The sequence below is a fragment of the Aegilops tauschii genome, chromosome 6, assembly GCF_002575655.3.
Source record: "Aegilops tauschii subsp. strangulata cultivar AL8/78 chromosome 6, Aet v6.0, whole genome shotgun sequence".
In the NCBI taxonomy this organism is placed as follows: Eukaryota; Viridiplantae; Streptophyta; class Magnoliopsida; order Poales; family Poaceae; genus Aegilops; species Aegilops tauschii.
In genome coordinates this window covers 378,963,043-378,981,258 of record NC_053040.3, presented here as the reverse complement: position 1 = coordinate 378,981,258, position 18,216 = coordinate 378,963,043, and positions in this window count along the sequence as shown.

Sequence of the window (18,216 nt, the reverse complement as noted above, 5' to 3'; positions counted from 1 at the left end):
GGTTAGCTCTTTGGTCTTTGGAGAAAAAAATATGCATTAATTGACACGTGAAACGAGGATTTGTATCGATTAAATCCCGCGAAGGAAAATCCCGCCTTTCTTTTTTAACACTAGTACTCCTAGTACGTACGTACTTATCCTGTTTGGGTCTAGGCCTTGCATTGCCAAACTTCGCCACACATTTTTGCCAAGCTTGCCTAAAGTTTTCAAAATGAGAAGGAGGTACACTTGCGCACGGCTGTCGCGGTCGCACCGCACCCTCACACGGACGCTCCTGCACGCCGCGGTCGCACCACACCCTCACACAGCCGCTCCTGCACGCCGCAAACCCAACCAAGGGAACGCACCCTCACTGACACATGCTGTCGCATGTGAACAAACCAAACTCAGCCATCCTATCGCTGACAAATAATTTTCGTTCATAGAGTATGTTTATCCAACCGCATGTTGGGGAGTATCCGTACGGCCCGTGCGGTGGTCTGCTGGGGAAGAAGAAGAGGTGAGGAAGAAGGAAAGAAGGGTTAGGAGACGTAGGATATTCATCCAACCGCCTGAAATGGTAGACTGACCCAAGTCAGGCGACTTGCATAACAAATATATGTTTTTACACAGCAAAAGATCCATAAAAACAACAACATAAAGAAAAACTATCACTGCTCGTGGAAAGAGACGGCCTCGTCGTCTTTGGCTGCCGGCACGAACCAGCCGTCGCTGCTGACGTGTGTCTCCGCACCGTGGTTGTCCTCGGCCTCCAGCTACTCGTTCAAGCGGAGCGTGCGGGTGCTCTGCACGGACGAGAGCACAGCCCGGTTCAAGTCGAGGACGTCCGGTTCCGCCTGCAGGAGGGCCTCGATGGCAGCGGCATCCACGCGCTCCGCGTCGAGTCGAGCCTCCGCCACCCGGTTCAAGTCCAGGACGTCCGGTTCCGCCTGCAGGAGGGCGTCGATGAGAGCGGCATCCGCGCGCTCTGCGTTGAGTCGAGCCTCTGCCGCCCGGTTCAAGTCCAGGACGTCCGGTTCCGCGTGCAGGAGGGCCTTGATGGCAGCGGCATCCGCGCGCTCCGCCTCAAGTTGAGCCTCCGCCGCCCGGTTCACATCGACGACATCCGGTTCTGCCTGCAGGAGAGCCTCGATGGCAGCGGCATGCGCGCACTCCGCGTCGAGTTGAGCCTCTGCCTCCCGGTCCTCCTTTAGTATCACCATGTTGAACCGCTGGTCCGCCTGCACCATGGGGGACTTGAACGCCGGCACGAAGTCGACGTCCATCGTCTCATACCCATCGGGGGCCTTCTGCGCTGCGACCTCCGCCATGAACATTGGATCGGCTTCCTCCTCCTCGTAGCTTGGCTCCAGAGAACTCGGGGATTGGCCCGCCGCAAAGCGAGCTTGGGAACAGAGGTCTGTGGCGCCGACCGCCGCCGCGATTTCTACGCGGCGCTCCGGCGTCAGCATCTTGTAGTAAGTGATCTTGCGGCGCACCATGGCTTTCCGGTGAACTAGGGGACGCTTGATGCGGGCTAGGGGATCGAAAGGTGGGGGAATGGGCTGGAGATTTGGTGTGGTTTTAGGGCAGTGGCTGGCGTAGGCCGAGCAGCGAAGGTTCTGGTGTGAATAGTGGTTCCGGCGACGACCGGTCAATCGGTTTTGACTGTACATCGCTCTTGTCGCGTTCGCGTTGCATCCCGGCACGCTGGACCCTCCACGTCGCTCACTGAATGGAACACACTTCGTCTTGCGTTTTCGCTCGCTTGTGGGACCGCAGTTGAGAGCAAACCGACGTCCCTCCCCCTCCCCTGCCCGCGTCATTTATTATACCACCACTCCCTCCGTTTTATGCGGAGTAAATAAAAACAAAGGGAGTATACTACGGATGAGGATCCCCTGACGTGGCCGGACCCATTGAGTAACTGACATGCGGGGCCTAGCAAGCATGGGGTCCGCCAGTAAGTGACCGAAAGGGAGGGTAAGGCAGGGATACCTACGTCGGAGGATCCACTTCCACTATACTACTTTGACCAAATGTTAGAGTAATAATATATGACATGCAACTTACACAAATGTTAGAGTAATAATATATGACATGCAACTTACACAAAGCATACAGGCTCTAATGCGTTTTTCGAGGCTAACTTTGACCAAATGTTAGAGTAATAATATATGACATGCAACTTACACAAAGCATACGGTCAAATTCGTATGTGAAAGGAGTTTCCAATGATATAATTTTCACATTATACATCTCATGTACTATTAATCTTGTCAATAGTCAAATTGGAAACCATCTCGAGTACAAATCTAGGAGTACGTACGAATCTAACAATATTGATTGGGCGTTGTTGAATGTTGGTACCTTTTTTATCAAAGTAGAGATACTTTGACTACACATAAAACTTATATGTAAACTAGAAAGGATAGGGGGAGTATATTGTATGTTCAAAAACGAAACGAACATTGAATACCCTTTATATATGATTTGCGGATGCTATGATCACCGGTTCAAAATTTTGAATCCACCTTAGGTATCACGTGCCCCCACTCGTTCCCTCTCGATTTCATCTTGGGGTCCGGAGATCTATTGAAAGAGGACTGGGGTGGGTACATGCGAATGATACTCGGCGGAATGTTCAAATGAGGCATGCGGGAGGATGGACTCGACTGGAGGGCGACATGATCGATGGAGAAGAGGGTTGGAGAGGAATGAGAAATAAGCAAACGCCACATGATTATACTTGAACGGCTCAAATAAACAATAAGTTGTCTCGCTTGGCCTACATAATGAAAGGCCTAATGCGCAACGCGGAGCACTGACGCTCGAATATGGCCGGGAAAACAGGGAAACCGACATGTGGGGCACACCCGTCGGGACGACGTAGCGCAGACTAGTCCAATGGAGGAGCTGGCCCACGACCTCCTCGCCATCGACAACCGTTCATGTGGGTCATTGGGGCCAACAAGGGGGCGCGGCTCCAGCACCGCCTCTGGACACGGCGACCGCGGTGAGTGACACGCTCATATCGTCGCTAGACACGGTCGGTTTCAGTGTGCCGAGGGTGGCGTTGGTGCTGTGGCACGACCAACGGTATGTTTGGTTTGTGCCCAACACTACAAAAAAAAGACACATCCGTGACATTTTGGGCCGAACGGAAAATTTTTCTGTCATACATATGACACTTCTATGACGATAATTGTGACAAAACCCTGTATCATCATAGATGTGGTGGGCTCCTACTTCTATGACAAAAAATCATGACAGAAAACGGGCTTTTCGTCCTGGGCGGGCCGGAGACGCGGCTGCATGACATTCTTTGGGCCGTCCATGATGGAAAAAACCATGGTAGAAGCGAGGGTGAGGAAAATTTCGGGGAGTTCCCGGTTACGGTGGGAGGTCGGGGGCTGAGCGATGCGCGTTTCTCTCGTACAAGTACGCGCATGTGTGCGAGGCGTTGGCTCTAACTGAACCCGAGCGAGGCGTTGGGCTCTAACTGAACCCGAGCGATTGCACTGCAGGCTACGCGTTACTGAACCCGAGCGATCGATCGATGGCTGTTAACCAAACCCGATCGAGCGATTCCTTCGCTACTGCTGCTAACTGAAGCCGATCGATTGGATGAACAGTGAGTGTTGCGGGGGGGTGGATGAACAGTGAGCGGTGGCGTTGCCTCTGGATGAACAGGACCCCGTGGTGTGGAGGGCTGGATGAACAGTAGACGGTGGAGGGGTGCCCATGGAGGGGTGGTTGAACAGGACCCCGTGGTGTGGAGGGCTGGATGAACAGTAGAAGGTGGAGGGGTGGTTGAACAGTAGCCGGTGGAGTAGCGCGCGGTGGAGGCGGGATGAACAGGAGCCCGTGGAGGCTGGAGGAGGTCGACGGTGGAGGTGAACAGTATCCCGTGGAGTCCTGTTTTGCGGTACGCCACACCCCTCCCGATCAACAGGACCCCCGTTTCGACCGTAGCGCTCCAACACAAGTCTGATTCCTGCGTTTTGCGGTACGCCACACCCCTCCCGATCAACAGGACCCCCGTTTCGACCGTAGGAGGTCCATTTCCTCCGTTTCGCGGTACGCCAGACCCCTCCCGATGAACAGGATCCCGTTTCGAACGTGGCCGGTCGAACACAAGGCCGTTTCCTCCGTTTTGCGGTACGCCAAGCCTCGTTTCCATCGCCTGTTCCGTCCAAGACCTCCCGATGAACACGACCACGCATTCCGTTCCGACCCAGCCGGTTGGCTCCCACGCATTCCGTTGCCTCCCGATGAACACGACGCATTCCGTTGCCTCCCCATGAACACGACGACGACGCTGTTTCTCCGTTCCGACCCAGCCATGTACACGAGCCCTGGCCGTACGTATGCGCGAGTAGGCGTTCGAGACCCTGCCCGTATGTACACACGTGGCCGTATTTTCTTTCTTGCACCCTGGCCGCTGTACGTACGTGTACATGCTACGTGCGCGCCTCTACTACGACACGTACGCGCCTCTACTATGACATGTGCGCGCCTCTACATCGACCAGTATATATGTACGTACACGTTCGCGACCAGAATGACAACGCTACGTACGCTTCGACCAGGTGGGTCCCGACTGTCAGGCACTTCCTTGCCTGCGAAGATGTAGCTGGTGGGTCCCAGCAGTCAGGGGGGCAAATCGTTTTTTTTCGGACGCACTTCCTTGCGTGCGAAGGTGTAGCTGCTAGGTCCCAGCAGTCAGGGGGGAATCGTTTTGTTTTTTTTTTGCCCGGACGCACTTCCTTGCGTGCGGAGATGTAGCTGGTGGGTCCCAGCAGTCAGGGGGGCGAATCTTTTTTTTCGGACGCACTTCCTTGCGTGCGAAGATGTAGCTGGTGGGTCCCAGCAGTCAGGGGGAAACGTTTTTTTCGCGAAATACGGTGGCCCGTCCGGTGGGTCCCCGCTGTCAGGTGGAGGAATAATTATTTTGCGCGTAATAAGGAGGCACTTCCTTTCTGCGGCCGTGGACGCAGCTGTCAGCCTCTCCAGGTACAGTCCACGTCCGATGGAAACCATTCCTTGACCACATTGACCATGCCGCGCCGAGAGCACCAGGGCGGTGGACGACGGCGAGGCCTAGGAAGGGGACGACGCGGAGCCGGGGAAGACGCGGCAGTGGATGCCCACGCGTAGAGGAGTATGAGGGTTCACTCGTTCGGCTGCGGTGTGAGGCTGCCGTCGCCGCAGAATAACAGGGGGTGTGGGTGCGTAGAGGGATGGCCTGGCCAGCGGTGGGAGTAGTAGGGGGAGGTGAGGCCTCCGTGGCATCACAGCCGGCCACGGGCGGCAGGAGCAGGCAGCATGACCGGCGCTGCTTTGGGCGGCTGGACCAAGAAGACCAGAGGTTGAAGAAGCACTACGGCCGTTGGATGGACATCGTACGGTCACTGGAGCTAGAATCGTTCATATATTGACTAAAGTTGACAAAGGCCTCCATCCCAGTCAACTTAGTAGGCCCACAAGTCAGCCTCCCACCAAGGTGGGTCCCAGCTAGCGGTGGGTCTGAGCTGACAGCGGGGGGAACATTTTTTTTGTGAAATATGGTGGCCCGTCCTGTGGGTCCCAGCAGTCAGGGGGAAACATTTTTTTTCGCGAAATACTGGTGGCACGTCCGGTGGGTCCCTGCTGTCAGGTGGAGGAATAATTATTTTCCACGTAATAAGGAGGCACTTCCTTGCGGCTGCCGTGGACCCAGCTGTCGGCCTCTCCACGTACAGTACTCTTCCGATGGAAGTCGGTCATTGACCACATTGACCACGCCGCGCCGAGAGCACCACGGCGGTGGACGACGGCGAGGCCTAGGAAGGGGACGACGCGGAGCCGGGGGAGACGCAACAGTGGAAGCCCGCGCGAAGAGGAGTACGAGGGTTCACCGGTTCGGCTGCGGTGTGAGGCTGCTGTCGCCGCAGAATAACAGGGGGTGTGGGTGAGTAGAGGGATGCCCTGGCCATCGGTGGGAGTAGTAGGGGCCCTGAGGCCTGCGCGGCAGCACAGCCGGCCACGAGAGGCGGGAGTAGGCGGTCCCGCCGGCGCTGCTTTGGCGGCTGGAGCAAGAAGATCAGAGATTGAAGAAACACGACGGCCGTTTGATTGACATCCAACGGTTACGTCTGCTAGAATCGTTTGGTGATGTATATAATAACTAAAAAAATCTTGCATACGCGTCAACTAAACAGGCCCACAAGTCAGACTACTCCCTCTTTTTTTAATAATTTATATATAGCTCATGGCAACTTCTTATGCAATTTATTGCAGTCATTTTTTTTGGTTGGCCAGGGCCAATTTCGCATATTTCTGTGGGTTCCAAACTATTTTTAATACCGAAATGTCGAGCCAGATTTAAAGTACTTTGAAGATGTATTTAAATTAGGTTAATGCCCAGTGAAATAGGAATCTGAAAATGTGGAAAAAATCAGAAATTATAAAGTAATTGCCAATTTGTCATCTGTTTTTATATTTACAACCCATTGCATATTACTTTCAAGATTTGCAGGCGTCTTGAAAGAGTTGCAGCCCATCAGGGCGTAGAAAAATAAGTAGGCCTGGATTGGGTATTCTTTAGAAAAAATAAACTGGGCTCATTTTCACAAAGAAAAAATAGTTGGGCTGGTCACATGGTGAACATAAAATATAAGCCTGGGCTAGACGGGCCACAGCCCAGTTCAAACCCTGCTTTGTCTCAACAATACCAAACAAAAAAATACTGCTCGAGTAGCTACGTCCCAGGTGTCAGCCGATCTTGTGTTGTTCTCTTGTCTATTGACTATATACGCTCACAATGTCGTGGGTCCCAGATTCCAGGAAAACACTAGGAGGAAGCATTTTATTTTTCCATACGCTGACGTGGTGGGCCCCTATTGTCATCCTCTCCACGTACTTCTGCCGATTCCTGTTGTTTGTTGACCATGTTGACAACACGAGAGGGCGACGCCGCGGCGAGCGCGCGGAGGACGTCGGCGTTAACGATTTAGGAGACGGTGGGGCGGCGATGCGTGCGCTGAGGCGCAGCCAGCCATGGGAGGCGGAAGCAGGTGGCCCCGCCGGCGCTGGTTTGGTTTTGGCGGCTGGAGGAAGACAGGACTGAAGAAACACGACAGACTGTAAAAGTAGCAGGAGTACTTAACAACCTTAACTGAAACCAACAGGGGCACTTAACAACCAAAGCTGAAAGCAGTATGAGTACTTATACAGGTTCAACCGTACAAAGCACGCCTCGAACAGTGCTACTTTGCCTACAATTAACCAAGGGTGAGGCCGCCAAGCCCCAGGACAAGGCCCAGGCGCCACCCCGCGCATCCACAACCTTCTGAAAGCGGCTTCATCTCGCAGCATGGTCAATAAACAGGATATTCGCTTTAGAGCCATGGAAAAGCATGAACATAATCTTCTGTTCTATTCTCCAAGATGGACGGGCCTTCATTATTTGAGACCACCCATGAATAAGTATCTTTTCACCACCAAGGGGAATTGAGTAGGTCGACATAAACATCATGTTGTGACCAAGTGCAAGTCTGACCCGACCATGGTCAGGCATCTGTATAGGAACAATAGAACTCGGCAGTTCCTATTTCAAGAAGATCACAGTTGTAAAACTGTGTATAAGCAATAGTTTATGAACAACATATATAACAGAAAACAGCTCGTACCATAAGTTTCTCGACACAGTTGGACCTGTTCAATGCGTGCAGCAGTGGCACACATATCCCACGTGGCCTTCCACCATTGAAACGCCCCACAAGGACCTCAAGACGATCAATAAAGTGTAGGAACTTGTGGATGTCGATCCAGTCAACTTCAGTGCCATTAGTAACAGCCGAGTTATTACAGAGTAACAAACGAGCAGACTGCTTAACTCTGAAAAAACCTACACGTGCCACAAATTATAAGAAAATATTAATTAGAAGTAGCATCTTTGTGAGAGATTCGTTGCTACTTCTAAAGTTAAATTGTGATTAGTTAGACAGAATAGGTGGATTAACAAGTAATCGAGGCAACAAGCAAGAACCAGATACAAAACTAACATGGATGAACAATTGGAACGACGTCGGTGTGGAAGATTGCAGTGAAGATGAGACCAGGTTCTGCTATTTCCATCAACATTCGTGCGCCAACTTTCAGTCCGTAACACTTGAGAAAGTTTATCCAAGTTCGGTCATAAAAAAAGCAGCGATCTTCTTGGTTCATGAACCCAACTCGGAACTTATATCCATGGCTTGTCTTCACTGTGACCATTAAACTAGTGTATTCAGTTATGGCAAGGCCGAGCATCTTGAGTACATGTGTTCCGGCAGAGCAAATAATACACTTCAGGAAAAATTATATGAGAACACAGCATGTTCAAAAAAACCCCACCCTCCCGGATAGAAAAGAGGATTCTAGGAACATACTGTGCGCGTTTCAAAATGATGTGTTAGGATGAGAAGGAACAAGTGTGGCATCTCGCCGAGGGCGCAGAAACCTGTAGGGTACTCGCACTTTGGGCACTGCAAATGGAACACACTAGATTCAGTAGGAAGAAAAATGCATCAACGGCGGCGGTTGCCATCCTAGGATTACCTGCGACCAAGGTACTTGGATTTATCGGGGATGGATGAAGAATTCGTACCTGGTTCTCCATGAGAAAACCCTATGCAATCGCCGAGAGGGGGTTTTCTCTGAACAAGCAGACGAGGGAGAAGGGGATTCAGGCCCAGTGAAATATTGCCGCTTCGTCCGTCCAGCTTACTGCTAAAGCTGGAAAGGGGGGGTTGTGATTTGACGGCTCATTGGGCATTATTGCGGCGCTACGACCGGGGTGTGTCTACCGTGAAGTTGTGCACTCTAATTTGTGCATATGGCACGTGGACCCCGTTGCCGGTTGCCCCACATATCAGCGAAAGGAAGTAGAAAGACAGGAGTAACTAGTTACACATAAATATATTTTTTGACATAGAGATACTCCCTCTGTAAAGAAATATACAAATCTTTTATATCACAGGCTCACCTTGCCGAGAAATATACTCCATCTTCAACGCACGGGCATTATGGGGATTCAAATTTTTTTATGGGCGTTCAGCTGAGAATATAATACTCAGATAGGCTCACGGTTCTGGACTTTGGGCCGTAGGCCGACCCTGCATGTTTGGGGGCCCATGTGTTCTACCTCAGCGCTTTTCATATTGCAAGCGATTGGTACGGCGCTGGTTTTAGATGCTGTCGCAAGGTAAATACACAAAATTGAATAAAGCACATCAGCTGTTGGAATGAAATCGAACGACAGTTCCTAACCAGCAATCAGAGTTGCAATTCTATCAACGATATACCATGTGATAAATAGTATTGTCATACTACTTATACACACAGGACACTTGTTTCACCATGCCAGATTATTACATCAAAATCTCTCGGAGGATAGATCAGTTCGGCAGTTGCGTGCTGCTACTGAAGAATTTCAAAGTTGATTTGGACTAGCTCTCCTTGCCGAGAAAGTTCGATTTTGACATCATCCCCTACCGCAAGATATGATTTAGATTTGAACCTTGACCATCCTTTAGCATCAATCATCATGCGACCATCCTTTGTACTTATGGTATATTGAGCAGGTTCATTCACACCAAGGCTGCGCATGGTAAGAGAAACTTGGCCGCGGTCGCCCAGATTGTTGAACAACTCCCTCGTTGCTCTAGGAATTCTCTATTTGCAAACAAGAAGACATACCCAAACAGTTAGATCAACACAATGAATCATGTGAAACAACATGGAAAGAAAAAAGAATGAAGCACTTGGGCGGCCAATGCTTACGAAGAAGGTGGACATGTTGGTTTTTGTAAGGACTTTGGTATATGAAGTGCGAACTGCAGCCCAGTCTATTGCCGGTGCAACTGCACGGGCCGAAGCAGATGCAAGTGCAAGTGTTGGTGCAGGTGCCGAAGCCGCTGCTGCTGCCGGAGATGGTGCTCCTTGTAGAGCTGGTGCCGGTGTCGGAGCAGGTGCCGGTGTCGATGCCCGATCCTCCGGTAGATCAGAGTGATCCGCTGACGCGGTCAGTGCCCAATCCTCAGCTGGATCAGACTGAGCTGCTGCCGCTGTCAGTGCTAGAGCAACTGCCGGTGCTCGAGCTGTGCGAGACAGCGGCGATCGTGTCTGGTCTGCTATGATCAGCTTTCTAACTTGACTAGGATCCGTGACCGTGATCCAGTTTTTTTCTTCATTTCTTTTAAATGCGAGAAGGACTAATTGTGGCATTTTTGTTAAACCAAACTGCAGTTCATCATAGGGATTCAGCTTGTACTCAGACAACAGACTGATCCAATTTTTTCCAGTAATATAAGTGATGGACAGTGCCTTCGTTACTGACACGACATAAGAAGTGAAACCTGCAAAAATAGCCATCGCAGAGCAAACCAAACGGTTTATTCTGTGATGAATGTCACATGGCAAAACTTGCATCGTAAAATTGCAGGAAAAGAAAGAAAACATGACATTAAATCAATAAGATTTAGACAGTAAATCAATAAGATTTACTTGATGTGACATGAGTGAATCCTTACCAGGAAATCACTATGTTGAAGTACTAAACAGAAGATTGATCGTCCAACTACGGGTGGCATGCAGGGGCCCCGCCTACTCCCACAAGCAGGACAGTCCAAAGGTCGTGACAAATCGTATGGACCGAACATCCATGGGACTGGAAATCCTGGTGGGTGCGACAAACCCTGCAATGCATACAGATATTGGAGTGTAACCATAATTGATAAACCGTCCTCACAAAAAATATGATCTGGATACTTCAAAATATACAGACTGAATTGAGTGGACAGACATTAACATAGACCGTTCACACACCAAAAGCGGCAGTACTAGTAAACAATACAGGGTTCACAAACACAAATCAAGTACTGAACAATAGTACTTACTACAGACAATTAAAGTTGCACTAACTAAACATTGCAGACTATTTCTTGCCACCGACCTACGGGATGAACCCCGCATAACTGACTAGGCCATGGACTTCGTGTGAGATGTCTACATGCACCATCACCATCTTGTCAACCTTAGAGCACCTAACAGAGTGGTCTTTCCACTCATAAACATGATGATGAAGACAGGCCGCATCAGATTTGTTGGGAAGCTTTACAAGAACCACACCCTTCGTAATCGAAGGCACGGCCAGGAAATTGTTGTGGTCAAGTATAGCCTCGAGAACACGCCTGACAACAATGCTACAGGAAAACACTAGTTCAGGACACGTGGCGACATGGACACAGCAGCTGGATAGTTCAGCAGTAGAACTCATCATCAGGTCTTCCAATTCACACGGCATGACTTTGAGAACTTCATCTCCACCGCGGACCTGGTTCTAATTCAAATAGAAACCATATTTTATTACTACCTCCGTTCAGAAATATAAGATGATTTTCGATATTATACTCCATATATGACTACATATACGCACAGAAATGAGTGAACAAAGACACTAGAACATGTCTTCAAAGGCATGAGAGCAGAGGGATTACATGCAATATCCATAACACAAGTTACTGAGGCAAATATACCCTCTTAAAAGGTAGCATTGATGTTCATAAAGTACTCCCTCCGTCCCAAAATTCTTGTCTTAGATTTGTCTAGATACGGATGTATCAAGTCACATTTTAGTATTAGATACATCCGTATCTAGACAAATCTAAGACAAGAAATTTGGGACAGAGGGAGTAGTTGAAAGTAATCTATAAGAAATCAGTGTCAACCTCTCGCATGTTTTGGTCAAAAGAGGAATTTAGAACTGTCATTTGGCACACTAAAATCACATGCAAGATCACCCAGAAAGTTGTACTACCAGTACTAGTACTGCGTGTTAGATGAAAAAACACGATCAAGATCGAGAAAAAGATCGTCAACAAGAGACATTACCTGGACTTGCTTAATGAGGGATCCTGGAGAGGGGGGCTTGGACAGGGCGATGGCTTTGAGCTTGTCTGCGGTAGTCTCGGCGGGGTGCTTGCGCTTCTTCGTACCATGAGCCTCGACGGTTTTGGCCAGAGCCATAGACATCACGTCGGCCGGTGCTCCGGCGTCCATCCAAGAGAGGAAGCTGAGAGAGAAGAGTGAAAGGAGGAACGAGATGAGGGAGAAGCGAAGCGAGTGGGGGTTTTCTTCAAGAGAGGAAGCTAAGAGAGAAGAGTGAAATGATGGTTGCTTCGTCCGTCCAACTTACTGCTGGAAAGGAGGGGGTTTTGTGATTTGACGGCTCATTGGGCATTACTGCGGCGGTTCGATCGGGGTAGTCTACCGTCACTCTACTACGGAGTAATTTAGTGCATGGCTGGTGGACCCAGGTGCTGGTTGTCCCACACGTCGGCGAAAGTGAGTAATTTAGTGCATGGCTGGAGGAGGATCCGCACGGTAGAGCGTGTCCACTATTTTTTGAAGAAAAAAATGATTACAGCAAGCGTTTCCACTCTTACGACGGAGGAGTGCGAAACACGGCAGCCACTTAAACATACACAGTGCTCCTACTACTAGGCATGTGCAGTGGTTCATACATCAGTACTACAGAATCTTGTTGCTAGTGTAGTAAGATATGAGGATAACAAATGATGTTGTGCACATGTCAACTACTCCTATATGTAACATAGTACCGCTTTTTCGACTGTCCGGTCGAGAATGAACGGTGAGATCAATGTTAACAGAACTAGGTCCACAGCGCACGGAGGGTACGGTGCTACAGTACTCCACAAAACATGAACCATATGAAGCATGAATAGTGTTAGCCAGGGTGTATGAAGGGTGCACGGGATGGGAGCAAAAGTTCCCTTCTCGACCCACTTTTGGGTGTTTGGCAGAGTGCATGAAGGGTGCATGAGTCCACACTAGTAGGTTGACAAAAATACACGAAGAGGAAACAACTATATTGAGATGAGAATGCAACCAAACACACCCACACGCTTTGTGCTACAGTGACTGATCTGCACCGTCTGAGTTTGATCCAACGGTCATGTTGCGGCGAGACATGGACATGCCCATGCAGAGGGCGCCTAAACACCACCGAAGTCCCTCTGCTTCTCGAGGCGCACGACGTTGGTGATGCAGGGTGCAACCGCCCGTAGAGCCCGCTCCCGGTCGATGCGAGCCAGCTCGTCAAAGACGGCGTCCAATGGCACGAATGGATTCCGGTGACGGAGCCCTGAAAGGATTCGCCCGGCAACGGCGACGGCAGCCTGCAACCCCTCCTTGTCCAGCTCAGCCCCCACCATGGCGCGGAGACGGCTCAGCTCCTCGGAGATATAGGTGAAGAAGGAGACCAGGTCAGGAAGCCGCATCTCGTTGAAGTCGACCGGGTGGTCGAACGGGTTTAGCCCGACGGCCGGCATCGTCGCGCTAGCATGACGGTAGGCATCGCGCAGCCGCAACACATGCATGGCAACTTGGTTCACCAAGTGGCTGTGGCGATCCTGGACCTCGTCACGATCGGCCCGCTCGCGCTCCAGCCGGCTCCCCTGACGGCCTATCGTATCTCCCGCTTTCTGCAGCAACGCCGCCGACGCCTCGAGCATCTTTGTGGTGGACGCTTGCCGCTTTTGAAGCTCCGTGAACTCCCGCACATAACGGAGGAGCATGGCACTCCTCTCCTCCTTGAGCTCACGGAGCTCCACGTCCTTGGCCCTGAGCTCCGCATCCTTGACATGGAGCTCCTGTGTCAGGCGCCTCACCTCGGACTCTGTGATCTGCTGCACCGCCATGGCACCAGGTAGAAGCAATAGGGAGAGGAAGCAAAGGGGGCGAAACGGCTGAAAGGCAATGCAATCTACGGGAAGGCGGAGGGAGCGGGGAATCTTTTGGTTTTCACCACGGTAAAACACCAGTCGACGACTTCTCACATCAGGGAGCAGTGGGTTTTTACAGGCAGAGTCATCGTGACTAATTGCTACCGCGCCTGCTCCCGTCAATCAAAAAATTAAAAATCCTGCCGCGCCTGCTCCCGTCAATCAAAAAAATTAAAAATCCTGCCGCGCCTGCTCCCGTCAATCAAAAAATTAAAAATCCTGCCGCACCCAAACACCATAGCAACGCCGCGGTGGATATTTAAATATACCTGCCAGCAAGTAGATAAAAAAGGGGTGAAAAAACAAATGTGGCGGCGGCCTAGCTAATCAGTCGAACTAGCCCAACTAGCTAGCCACCGTGCTTCACTGATGTACTCGGCGGGAAAGGTGGTCTTTCGTGATTTGACGACTCATTTACTTGCTTCGGTGCTACGACCGAGGAGGACCCAGAAAACGCGCGGTAGGGCATCCCACGTCAGGAAGAATATATGCGTGCACCACCCGGGAGGACCCCGAAACCGCGCGGTAGGATATACCACGTCTCGGCTCGGAGGAAAAATGTGCGTGTAAAAATATACTGTATCAGACGTAGTACCTATTGGTCGACCTCGGGACCCAGCCAGTCGGTCAAAAACACCCCACTAGCCACACAGCTTCATCATGCAAACGTGGCACGGAGGATAGATGTGGTTAGCTCCGTCTCGACCAGCGACAACGTCTCTTGTTCTAGGCGACTCTTCTATTTTCCAAGCTTTTTTTAGTTGTAATAACACCACGGCAAGCTAGCGTCGCTCTTCGTGTGTGCCCGTGCAAAGGTTAGACGATGGAGAGAAGAGAGATTGAGATCGCAGACCTAGGACCCACCAGTAAGTGAGACAACGGTCATGCACGTGTTGACGAGGCACTCCCTCTACTCTACTCAACGCAAGTACTGTATAAAATCAAGTTATGGGACAAAGCCAACAACCGTTCATTTTTTCAGGCTATCGACTTACGCTTTGTAGTCCAGGTTGCCAGTTCAAATCTTGTCTTTCAGATTTGTTAGTTTTAGGTCCAAATTTGATTAATGACAAGTGGGACCCCTGTGTGTTGTTCCGATATTTCAGTGTAGGATGGTTTTTTTGAACAAACACTTTGTGCGGTTAGACAAGTAACGGCACGAGTTACACGTATTTTGCAAGTTTACGAACAAAAATGACAGCGGCATAGAATATCACATCCACCCCGCAGCTTAGATACTATGGTGATACGAGTTTTTACACCGTTGGAAGTGAGATCCAATGGCTTGGGAGTAGTCTTTGTAATTATGCGCAATTTCCAAACTCTCCAAAGGTTTTTTTGCAAATAAAACATTCAGGCCTTGTATGTGCCGCTGCATCTTCGATCCAACGGCTCCTAGGTGCTCCCCGTAGCTTAATTACCCGCTACGGTGATATGAGCATCTAGGTCGTATGATCAGTGATCAGATGGCACATGCGTAGTACTTGTACTTTTTGCACGTTTCCCAAACTCTATCAGTCGTATATTGCAAAAACATTCAAACCTCCTACTGTGGGCCGTTAGATCTCAGTGAACTCGTATCACCATAGAATCTACGGTGCGGGAGCACCTCATACTCTCCCGTGCGAGAAAACATAAGGTGCTATCGCAGCTTGGATGCTACGGTGATACGAGCTTGGAGGTCGTTTGATCTGAGATCCAATGGCATCTGAGCAGTCTTTGTGCTTGTAAGCAGTGGCCGAACTCTTTTGGGGCTTTTCTGCAAAAAACCATTCGAACCACCGAGGAGGTGTTGGGTCACAAATCCAATGCCTCCGAAGAGCTTGTATCACCAAAGCATCTAAGGTGTGGTAGCACATGATATGCTTACATACAGGAGAATATGATGTCCTCCTTCATCTTAGATGCTACGGTGATACGAGCTTCGAGGTCGTTGGATATGGGATCAAAGGGCATCTAAGTAGTTTTTGTACAAATTGTGTGCAATTCTCAAACTCATCAAGGTTTCCTGGAAAAATATTAAGACACATCATGTGAGCTGCTATATCTCAGATCTACAAGCTCCAAGAAACTCGTATCGGAATATAGCATCTAAGGTATGGGGGCACATGATATTCTCCCGAGGAGGAGGGGTGGGGGTGCACAACCAATCGGTGGTTGGGAGGGTGGGGACAAATATAATCTAAACAACCCTAAACAGAGCTCCACAATTTTATCTAAGGTCGAGGGGTTGACCCCCGACAATCATAGCTCCGCCTAAACACAACATTTGCATGTACTGTAGTACTAGACTTAATATTCATGTTTCAGTTTCATGTTCATTTTAAATATTGAACTGAGGACCATGGATGTCTTACATTTTACTCCCTTCGTTCCTAAATATTAGTCTTTTTAGAGGCTTCAAATGGACTGGCACATACAGATGTATATAGACATATTTTAGAGTCTAGTTTCACTCATTTTGCTCCGTATGTAGTCACTTGTTGAACTCTCTAAAAGACTAATATTTAGGAATAGAAGGAGTATTTTTGAATTCGTGTCATACATGCATGGTTTGGAAAAATAGATGCACTATACTTATTGGATTGTTGTTGTGTTCGTGCGTGTGTGTCTCTGTGTGTGTGTGTGTGGTCATATGCTTGATACATACAAAGTTTTCTCACCTCCATATTGTTCATCTTTTAAATTTGAATTTGCATTGGAAAACTTACTAGGGATACCATGAAATGTGAAATCCACGTTGAGATCACTATATCACAAACTCACTCTAATTCAACAACTCGTCATAAATCAATTACCACGTTGAGATTAGTATTTGCAAGGAAAATACGGGTATTGTAATACACATAGATTCGTTCGGCAATTTAAAAGGTTCCTTTCGTATTCTCGAATGGTAGGACCCAACGGCGTACCAGCCAGACCTTGGCTCGTGTTGATCCTAAAAAAACCGGGCTCGTGTCCTTCGGTGGCGTGCGTGGTACGCACATTAGGCAACCCCAACCAGTCGAGCCTCAGCGTTTCAAGTCGAAATATTTGGCGGCCAGAATTCCAGCCCTAGGAAATTCCCCTCATGTCCCCGGTCCATAATGACTATCGATGAACAACAGAGGGATGCTTTAGTAACTAGACAACGTTACCTACCGTGCCGAGCACGGTTCAATTCCCTCGGTCGCCGCTCGTCAAGGTCACCCATCAACTGCATTGCCTAGTACTACTACTACTACTACTACACCAGGATGAGTACAAAATTGAGCCCGTTTGTTCGTGCCTAGTACTTGAGTTAATATATCAGGCAATGCACTGGTACGGAGGGATTATCCTTTTACTCTGCATATATAACTTGTCTGAAGTCTAACTAAGCAAAATGTTTGACCAAACCCTTTCTTAAGAAATACAATAGGACAGATGTGCGGCTTGAAAATTTATTGCATGATGCAGGTTATGATATTGTTTCGAATCATGGATCTTAAATTTCAGAAAATCCAAAAGTGAGCATAAATTCTTGAAACTAAGCATGGTCATGTGATATGGCACAAATATTACTTCGTAAGTTTTTTCTTCAATTTGAGACAAGCTGCTTATGACAAGTTGCACAAATGAAGAGCCAAGGTATTTCGGAACAAAGACCTGTCACGTTAAGGTGAGCGCTTTCACTATTGAAACCGTGGGCATTTACGTGCCGCCACGAGTCCCCGCTTCTCATCGCCAGGTGCCGTCCGAGCAAGCGTGTGAGTCGACGGGAGGCGTGCAAGCAGACCGCTGCGCCGGCTGTCAGGGAGGCGTGCGAGCAAACCGCTGTGCAGGCTCACTGAGAGGCGAGCCCTTTGACCAGGCTCCGCCGCCCACCGTCGTCCCAACTGCTCCCACTTTTAATGTCGCCGACGCCGCAGTTTAAAATCAACCCCGCACTACCCGGTATCGCTACAATCCTCTCTCTTCCTCTACGATTCTCCTGTCGTATACCTCCAACTAGCCTGACCTAAACGTACGCCATGCCGCATCACGATGGTCTGCCCTTAGTGTTCCAGTTTCCTGAGGAAGACACCCAGCCGGAGTCTCAAGAACATAAGGCGTTTTGTGACGAGCTTGAACTGGCCTTGCGGGAAGATGCCGCGCCTGTCCCCGCTCCCGTTCTGGCTCCCGCCGCCCCGACTGCGCCAGCGCCCATCCCCGTGGCATTGATGGGCTGGGAGCCGCACATTGTCGCCGAGCTTGATCCCACGGGGTTCCACGAGGTCCCCGCCGACTTTCACGCGCCCGTGCACCTGCCAGCGCATGCGCCTGCGCGTGCACTGACGCGCACGCCCGTGCCGGTGCCCGTACACCTGCCAGCGCATGCGCCTGCGCGTGCACTGACGTGCGCGCCCGTGCCGGTGCCCGTGCACACGAATGTCTCCGCCGCGCCGTT